The sequence below is a fragment of the Furipterus horrens genome, unplaced genomic scaffold, assembly GCF_987537825.1.
Source record: "Furipterus horrens unplaced genomic scaffold, mFurHor1.1.pri manual_scaffold_2, whole genome shotgun sequence".
NCBI classification, from domain to species: Eukaryota; Metazoa; Chordata; class Mammalia; order Chiroptera; family Furipteridae; genus Furipterus; species Furipterus horrens.
In genome coordinates this window covers 59,159,163-59,169,008 of record NW_028327172.1, presented here as the reverse complement: position 1 = coordinate 59,169,008, position 9,846 = coordinate 59,159,163, and the positions used below count along the sequence as shown (strand labels likewise).

The following is a 9,846-nucleotide window of genomic DNA, read 5'->3' as shown; positions in this document are numbered from 1 at the left end:
ACAGAGAAAGCAGTTAGGGTTATTGTCTCCATTTTTATGCAATAAGAAATTTCCGTAAACTTGGTGCACAAATACAATCACATCTCTTTTATTTTTATAATTAATACTTTAAATATTTACCTGCCTTAATAGCTGGAAATCCTACTTCCTCAACTGGTCTTATATCCAGAAATAAATGAACTACAAAAGGGGTGTGTCATTCTAACTTTTATGGAACTGGAGTCTGATATAATCTAAACACTGAAAGAAAACAAAAGAAATAATGAAAATTTCAAAAACCTAATTAAAAGAAGAAAACAGAAACTAAAAAAAAAGGAACTTAAATAAAAAACAAATATAAGAAATTCATTCTAACATATTATATTTGTAGTGATAATATATGTGACTGGATCAACTCTCACTATTAAAAAATAATCCTAATAAAATTCTAGTTGTCTTTTTTTACAGACATTCACAGCTGAACCTAATATTCAAATGGAAATGAAAGGATTCAGAAAAGGCAAAGCAATCTTGAAAAAAACAAAGTTGAAGGACTCACACTTCCTAATAGCAACAGTCAAGACAACATGTTACTGGCATAAGACAGACATATAGATCAAAAGGATAGAATTGAAAGTCCAGAAATAAATCCTGATTAGTGGAAAGAATAGTCTTTTCAACAAATGGTAAAGGAAAATATAGAGGTAAATCTTTATGACCTTGAATTAGGCCATCATTGCCAGTTATTACACCAAAAGCACAAGCAACCAAAGGAAAAATAGAAAACTTGGACTTCATCAATTAAAAACTGTGCATTACACAATACTATATAAAAGTGAGAAGACAACCTACAAAATGGGAGAGAATATTTGCAAATCATGTACCTAATAAGGGACTACTAACCAGAATATGTAAAGAACTATTACAACTCAACAAGAAAAAGACAAACTATCCAAATAATAATGGGCCAAGGATTTGTATTCCATTTCTACAAAGAAGATGTACACACATCACTTCCACATACATTCCAATGCCAAGAACATATCTACACAGCCATACTTAATGCTAGAGGCCTGGGAAACAGTCCCTGGTTGAGAAGCCACAATTCTACATAGTGGATGGAGGAACACAAACGTGTGTGTGTGTGTGTGTGTGTGTGTGTGTGTGTGTGTGTGTGTTGATTTAGCCAGGTTATTCTCAGTAGCAATTGTTAACCATATAACACTTCCATTATTCAAAGCAGAAAGTATGTAATGTTTTAAGAATTCATCCAATTTCAAGATCACTACAGTTTGGCCTCTCATTATTCAATGTTCTATCCTTGAAGCCCAGAACTCTTCTCATCCAAGGCACTTGGTACAACGGTGACACTGGGTTTCCTTTTATCCCATATGGGATATGTAAACTCAGAGCAAGAAAAATATGTGCATTAAATATATCATTTGTACATAAGTCATTTCCTGTCTTGGCATCCCTGAGGCTAATAAATGAGACTTTTTTCTCTAAATACTCTTCATGCTTCATGAGCTGTAATGAAAAGAAATGTCATTCTCTGAATCCATTTGCTGTAGGTACATGCAGATTGAATGTCTTGTCTTTAATTATACTTTTTGATTTGTGGTAACCCATGGATAATAGCATTTCCCTTTTGTTCTGAAAAGAAAAGCTTGAGGTTAAAAAAACAAAAAAAAGCAACGCAAAGACTTTCAGCCCAATTTGGCCACATCTGGATTAGTTAGCCATGTGCTGATGCCAGTAACAAAGAATTGACCCAAATACTCAAGCAGGAAAGCACATAAATAGTTATTTTCAGAGTGGGGTGATCTCAAACGTGTTTGATTCTTATCCCCCAAAGGTAATAAAACTGATTCTCTGAAGTCAACAAAAAGATGGTATAGTGCTAAAGCCCTTTGCAAGTAGGCACATAGCTCTCATATCCCTTATTGCAGTGTGGCAGGATACATAGCTTCATTCATTTACGTAATATATATTTAGTGATACCTACTATGTGCAAGGCACTATCTTAGGCATTGGGGTTTTTATTTCCCTCTTACCTATTAGGAAACTGAGATTCAGACCAGTAAAGTGGTTTACCCAACTTAGAATCTACTCTTGTTAACTCCAGTTCTCTTAAATCAGTAGTAGGCTAGAGTAGTAATAGTTGATTATTTACATGTGCCAGGCAAAGTGGTAGGAACTCTATATATTGTATCTCATCTAATCTTTCTTATCCTCAATCTCGTAAACAGCTGTTGTTTCCCTCATTTGACAGTTGAAGGAACTAAGGCTCAGAGAAGTAAGGAGCTTTTGCCAGAAGTTACAAGAGCTATAAGTGGCTATCTGGTATCTATATCTAGGTCTGTCTGTGGGAAACCCTCCTTTACCTGTGTTTTGCCTATGGAACTCTCAAAAATTCTGAAGCATTTTAATACATTAACAGCAGAGCATTAAACCAACCAGGAAGTCCTTCTGCCTGTGGGACCCTGTGCAAGGGCATAGCTCACATGCCCATGAAGTCAGCCCAGGCCCAGGCAGTTTTTATTGCAATTTTTGAAATGATCTAGATTTTTATCACTGTCTCCCTCTGTTTTTGTATCCCATCTCCCTGCTCTACCGCAGATCAGGCCTACCCTCACAATGCTCTGTTGACCCTTTCCCCCATTTGTAGCTCTGTCCTTAATTTTCCAAGTCCCCAGTAACCTACCTCCCCCTAGACCAGTCCTCACACCCTGACTTCTCATGAACATAGCTCTCCCATTCAGCTTCTCAGACAATGATTTGCAATGTGTACAGATAGAAGACTGATAAGAAGAAAGTGAGGGCTGTGTATGCTTGGCTAAGTATTTGTTTTTGACAATTTCTGGCATCTGTAGTAATTTTTACTTCTTATTAAATAAATCTCTGCATTCTGTAGCTGGCTCTCACTTGGCCTGAGATTCTTGAGGAAAATTTTGGGAATTTTGCCAAACAAAAACACAGAGCTTCATATTTATGTTTTAAAAGCCAGCGGTGTCATCACAAACAACTTCCTTCCCTTGTTGGAACAATTTGCAAAAAAACAGATCACAGCATTATTCAATACAGTAAACTACACCCTCCACCCCTTCAACGTTATTGACAACAAGGCAGAGCATGTAAGTCATAGCCAAATGGAAAACATTGGCTCCAGTGCATCCTGTTGCGAAATTCTTAAGCACTGGGTTACTGACAACAGGGAAAAATTAAGAAACATCAGGAGGGGAAACAAAAAAGATTTCAAATGGGGAAAGATGATAGACGGAGAAGTTTAAATGGTCACAGGCCACAGTGTGCTGTGTATGCTCAAGACTTTGGTTCTCTTAAATACTAGTTGATAATAGCAGTACTAGTCAATAACAGTAACTTATGAGCATTTGCCGTGTGCAAGGCATAAGTTGATTAGATATTATATTTATTTGGCCTTCTCCACAATCTTGTCAAGTCAGTATTATTTCCTTCCTTTTACAGACAAGAAAACTGAGGTCCAGAGATATAAGGAGTCTTGCCCAGAGTCATAAGTCTTATAAGCAGCAAAGTTGGAATATATAGCTAGATACTCTGTGCATTGACAAACCTCCATATTCTATACTGCTCCCATTCCCTGCTGATTGTCTGTGGCCTAAAGACCATGCTCCTGTGGCCACAGTAACCAGATAAGGCTTGAACATCTGACACGAGGGCAGCTAATCCTTGGGGTGGCCAGCAGCCTATGACTTGTGCAACCAGACTGAAAAATGTCATATGGGCCCATTTGACTTCTTTCTTATGATTTTAGGACCTGGACAAATTACAACCAGTTAGCTATGGAAACAGAGCAAAAGGTTAAAGAGGTGAATTCATATACAGGGGCAGCCATTCTGGGCCATGAGCAAACTAAAGTGGGGACTACAGGCAGCAGAGAGGGGGAAGACAGAACAGATACACACAAGAAGCAGAGATGTCAGGAGTAAGTGAGTGTAAAATCAGAGAGCTACTTCTAGAGACAGAGAATGAGAAATAAATCAGGGGCAAGAACACAGAAACAAAGAGAATGGAGCCTGGAACTGTTATGGGACCTTGAATGCCAGATTCTTGAGTCTGAATATCATAGAAATGAGCACTGAACTCAATGCAAGATCAAGTTGATAGAGTTTATTGAGAAGAGATTGTACACAAGAGAGTCAACCAGAAAAGAGAAGTAGAGCTCCCAGAGAAGTCCTTGTGGATGGCTTATATAGGGGCCTTGGGGTGGGTGTGGCACTTAGGACTGGGGATGAAGTCAGTTGTCCTGTGATAGTCATCTGGTGGCTGTTGATCCCAGGGGTGTCACAAGATGTTTCTCATGGTCAGTGGACCACTCAACGGGCTTATAAAATAATGCTTGCACAAATATTCTAGTTCTCATTTAATTCACAAAACAACTATTTTGCAGAGCATGATGTTTTCATCATGCATTCTTTTCTTTAAGGATGTGGCTAGGTTAATTTCAATTATGAAATTTTATCAAAACCCAGGAGTCATAGTCAGGCTTATGACTGAAAGGTGGAGTTCTTTCAGTCAAGGTGGAGTCCAGGGTTACCCCTGTACTGTCTCAGTGCTAGCCCTTTCGATTCCTGATGGAGTCCTGATTTTAGGCCTGAAGAGTCCTGGCTACATATGACACCTGTCCTTGTGCTCCCCTGAGATCTCTGAATCCTCATAACAATCCTTTCCTCCTGAGCTAGAATGAATAAACCTATGTTGCCATCAGACTTCAATAGCTTGATGCCAAAGTCCATCTTACTATGCCTGATTACATAGCCCCCACCCCCTTGTTGCAATAGGGTAACACCCATCATGTGTCCCAAGGACAGCTAAGAAGCCAAAATTTCTATAGGCCAAGTTCCTCAACTTTGTGGCTTTGGTTAACCTCCCACTGTCACCATCCCTGATTTCAATGTTGGGTCCCTGTCTTCAGTCCACTCTCTCCTGCCACCATGGTTGTGGCAGCCACCTACTCAAGTCACTGATCTGGAGTTCAAAGGACACTAAGGAGCAGGCAGTCATCCATGAACATTGCCTCCTCTCTCATTCCTGTAGGTCTTTTCCACCCTCAATAACCAAATGTGGGTGTTTTCAAGTCTAAGTATTAATCTGGACATACAGTAAAAACAAAGCAAAACATAACAAACAAACAAAAAAAAAAACCAATAAAAAACAAACAAACAGTGGAGGCCATACAGTCAAGAGATGATGTGAGCAGATGACCCTGGCTTTTGTCTAGATTCTCTTCCTGTTTGTGTCACACTGGGCAAACTGGTCAACATCTCTGAGTCTTGGATTCCTGATCTATATAATGACAGGGAGGGTGGATGACATGAGCCGAGGTTCTTTCCATCTCTGACTTTCTGAGATCCAAATGTAAATGTCATTCCTTTCGATTGAGGGGTCCCTAGATTCTTTCTGAAATTTTTGTTTTATCATCGTACTTGTTCCAGCTGCAAGTATCAAAAAAAAAAAAAAAAAAAAAGTACCTATAGCAGTAACGACCAGATTATGGAAATTAGCAGGGAAGATATAGAAACATACTAACTGAGGGTTCAAGAAGAAGGAAGGGGTATTTCACATCTAAGAGGAAACATCACACCAACAGACTCAGGAACTTGTGGGCACTGTGAAGTCAGAGGGTCAAGGGCGTGTCCACTGCTGAATTAGCAAATCTCTAACTCATCTATCACAGCAGGCTGGGCTTGAGGCTTTATTTAGGTAAAATTTCCCATTGAGCTTCAACTCCCAGGGCCCAGTCTGACTCAGAGCTTCAGAATCTTGGCCTGCTGTGCGATGAGTCATGGTGATGAAATTTCAAGAGAAAAGAACATTCTTAAAACTAGCTTTGAGATAGCAAATGGTTTTGCTTTTGCCCTGCAAGCACCTTTTCCAAGTTATTTTAGTTAGTGTCCTCTTCAAGGGCACCTGGAATAGTTGGGTGACTTCCACCTCTTGTTTGCCTGACCTCAGCCCCTCAGATTTCCACCACTCCAGGGCCTCTCTGTGCTTATTCCATTCCAAGAAGTAAGCAAAGGACAGGGGCACTGACCCTCAGGCCTGGTCGGACCTTCACTCTTCCGCCTGTGACCTTGTTGTGGTTCCAAGTGGGGATGGAGTTCTCCACAGAGCCCAAGGCTAGGGCTGGTTTGGGCCAGGCTGACCACCCGAGTGCTAGAAGTTCCACCATGGAACAAAGATGAAGTGTGAGGGTCTCCTCCTATCCGACCTCACAACCCCTCTGCCCACTGCACAGGCCCACTTTGTGTCTTTTGACCAAGTCTCCTGCCAGGGCAGGAAATCAAAGCTGACACTAAATTTGCAGAAGAATCTTTCCACAAAGAATGAGATGTGGATGAACAATTTCTCCACTGTTCCCTGTACAACAGAGGGTTCTGTTGAAATTGGACAAGCGTGGCTCAGCTCCCATTTTTCATTTACCCTGATGGAGAGCTTGTTCTCTTCAATGTCTCCTTCCCTCCTCAGGGATGTGCTGTCTCATGGGTATAATTGGGATTCCCCTGAACAAATACAAGTGGGCAAAGAGCTACTCAAGTCTTCAGGGAGCATGAGAAGAGCTACAAATAGGACCAATGGGCATAGCGCAGCCGGTGAGATTTGGAAAGACCCAAAAGGTCTAAATATGGGGTAGAGCAAAAACAGGTTTACAGTTGTTTGTATGGAAAATAATGCAATAATAAATAAATAATACAAGAATAAACTGTAAGCCTACTTTTGCCTTACCCTGTTCATGTCTCCCTTTTTTGCCAAATTCTGTCTATCAACATGCATACATTCATTTAATCATTCATTTAATAAGAATTGACTGCACACTCCTCCACTCTTTCTGGCCTTTTTCCTATCCTCCACCTGGATGAGGGCCAAGACTGAAGGTTCATGAGCATTTTTTCTTGAAAATCTGCATCTTGGGGGTGTGCTATCATATTTATTTTTGAATCATATTTTTTTCAGCATCCAAAAATCTTTTTAATAACAAGGTAGAATCTGGGGTTAGCTTCTGTGGCCACGGCTAGCCTCTCCCGCACTCAAACTTTTGCCCTTTGGAGCATAGGTGGGGTTTAGTGTGGCTGTGAGGGGTTCTTGGGGCCTTGTACATGCCTGTACACCTCTTGTCCCTTTCAAGGACCAGAGAGAAGGATGGTGTCACAGCCCCTATGGGAGTCCAGGGCCAGCTAGCCAAAGGGGAGGATCCTGCCCCCCGTCTTGAGGGTGTGGCTCCAAGCACAGCTACTCACATAAAGAGCACACACCTACAGCGTCAGTGCCTCCTGCATGCACATGGCATCAGTTATAGTCACCACAACCACAGTAGTTTTGCCCTCCCAGCCAGGAAACTTCATCTTCTGGATGGATCATCCAGGAAAGAGACAGGGCAGCTGCTTGGTGGGACTCATGAACAACCTCTTCAGCACCACTTGGCTGAAGGTGGAGTTGGTTTGTCTGGTCAGAACCTGTACAGCTTGACCAACAGCCTTAGGCAGATGTCCTGGCTCTTAGGTTCCTTGTGCGGAAACTTTCGGTCTTTGTTGTGGCTGATGTTGACTCTCATAAGGGTGCCTCCTGCTCCGCTAGGTCCAGAAAGCTCGGTTTTGAATCTTGATGTTTGTCAGATTGGGAACTCAGGTGAGATAGTGGCAAGAAAAGTCGCATTCCAAGATCTTGTTATGTCCCAACTTTATAACAGTCTGTTCCAGGAATGTTGTCTCCCAGGATGCTCAACTGAGCTATGTCCTGCTTGAAAACAGAGGCAGGGGGCCACTTGAGGGCCCAGTTATTCCCAAGGTCTAGTCTGTGGTGCTCACTGGCAAACCTTCTGAGCCCAGCACATCACTAACCTTATGCCACCTCCATAGAAATCTGTCCCCATAATCTGAAAAGCCAGAATCTGAGTCCTGTGTAGGTCATGAAAACTGAGTCACAGATTGGTGACTCACCAGTGAGAGACCACACAATGAGTCAGGCACAGGAGGCCTGGGACAAGCTTTTTAAATCTGGATTCTCTAGACTACTTTTGGAGAACCACCCCTGAAGGAGAGAAGGCGCCAGGGTAAATGGGTGGGAGTGATGGTCAAGCCACCACATTCAGCATCTGAGAACAGTAATGTGTCTCAGCTTTTCGCAAAGCTCACTGAGAGCTTGGGGTTTTGTGCAATAGATTCTAATGTTGTTTTGTAATCCCCAGCCCAACGTACTGAAAACGAATTCATCAATCACGTTAGGCCTGCTCCCTGCCCCTGGTGACTCATGCTGTTCACTTTGTTACCCTCTACCACTGCATGCACTTCAGTACTTATGAAACCCTGGATGCAGAAGGACTGTCAGGGGGTGGGGTGGTGATGTAGCGCAGTGGTTAAGAACACAGGCTTGCTTATTACACAAAACTGGGTTTGAAACCTGACATCACATTTGATGGGACTTTGGGCACATTACTTGCTTCATTTTTTCCCTCATTAAAAGAGAAATAATGGTGCGCTTGAAGGGCTGGATAGAGGAGTAAAGGAGATGCTGTTTATAAATGGCCCAGAATGTAGGAAGTGCTCTGTAACTGAAGAAATATATTATTTACTAAGAATTTGTGTTCTCATTAATGATTGTTCTCCCTCACAATTTTGCTATTTGATTACAAAGTTAGATAATTATAATTCATTTGGGTACAGGAAAAACTAAATTTGTTCTAATATACAAAATAAAAATCAAACCTCAGAAAGAATCTAAATAACTCACAGTAACAAACTCCTTGAGAGAAAGCCCACAACTGGTCCATTTTGCTTCAGGAGGTCCTGGCAAAAAGTGTCTGGAGAGCGGTTATAAATAAATAAAGGCTGAATAATGTGTAGGTTCACAGTAAACATTTTTGGAGTTTGTGTGATGCATATTTGGACATGTTCGTTCATCAGACCAGAACCTATGTGTACAGCTCTGCACCAGACATTCTCTGAGACGCAACTTGACTATCCACACACAAAACAACATAAAACAAGCATACATTCAGGCGCAGAGGGACTCGAGGTCACAAGTGACCAGTAAGGTTAGGATGGTCCTGAAAAACATTCCTGAGGCAGAATTGGCAAGTGGGACTTGAGAGAATTGGTGAGAACTACCAATAGGCAGCATGGGAGGGAGTGTTGAGGTGGATGAGGACATGGGAGAAGCTTGGGCAAAAGCCACACATGCCAGACAACGGAGGGCAGCCAGATGAATTTATAGTTTGTTCATCTCAACAAGGGCATAGACATTTGAAAAACAGTATTATATGTGATGGATGTACTATTTATTCAGAATTTAGACAATGTTTGGATTAGAGTATTATAATTCACAGACACCCAAGGTATGTAGCTCACAAAGTGAAAACTGCTGACCTAACTTCTCTGTAAATTCCCATCTCAAAACTAATAATCTACAATTCTAATCTGAGGTTTTAGGGCTAATTAGTTAAATACTGTTTCTTTTTGCCTGTCCAAAGAAATCTAATAAGAAATCCTGGTTGAGCAACAACCACTGCTTCAGGCCCTGGCAAGAACAATAACAACAAAGCAGAAGAAAGAGCAACCTGTTTCTTTCCCCATGTATCCATTTTTAGCCACTGATATGCAAGAGGGCTGGGGAGCTCACTTGGAGATAAAAAAAGAAAAAAAAAAAAACGGACTTGAATTCTATTTATCTGTGAGGTTTAAATACAATATATATGATGTCCGCTAAGAGCCAGTTTTGACAAGAACTATGGATTCCGCTGAACTGAATCATGAATCAGAGAAAGAGGGCCCTGCAGGCAGCCAGCCCAGTGCAGCCAGGACTAGAGGGAAGCCATGTTTCCAGACCTACTCT

The 9,846-nt window shown here is 41.4% G+C and overlaps 1 pseudogene; it reads right to left on the bottom strand.

Moving 5' to 3' along the window:
• Positions 1-7,030: 7,030 nt before the first annotated feature.
• Positions 7,031-7,570, bottom strand: LOC150018642 (large ribosomal subunit protein eL18 pseudogene; annotated as a pseudogene).
• Between the last annotated feature and the right edge of the window lie 2,276 nt (positions 7,571-9,846).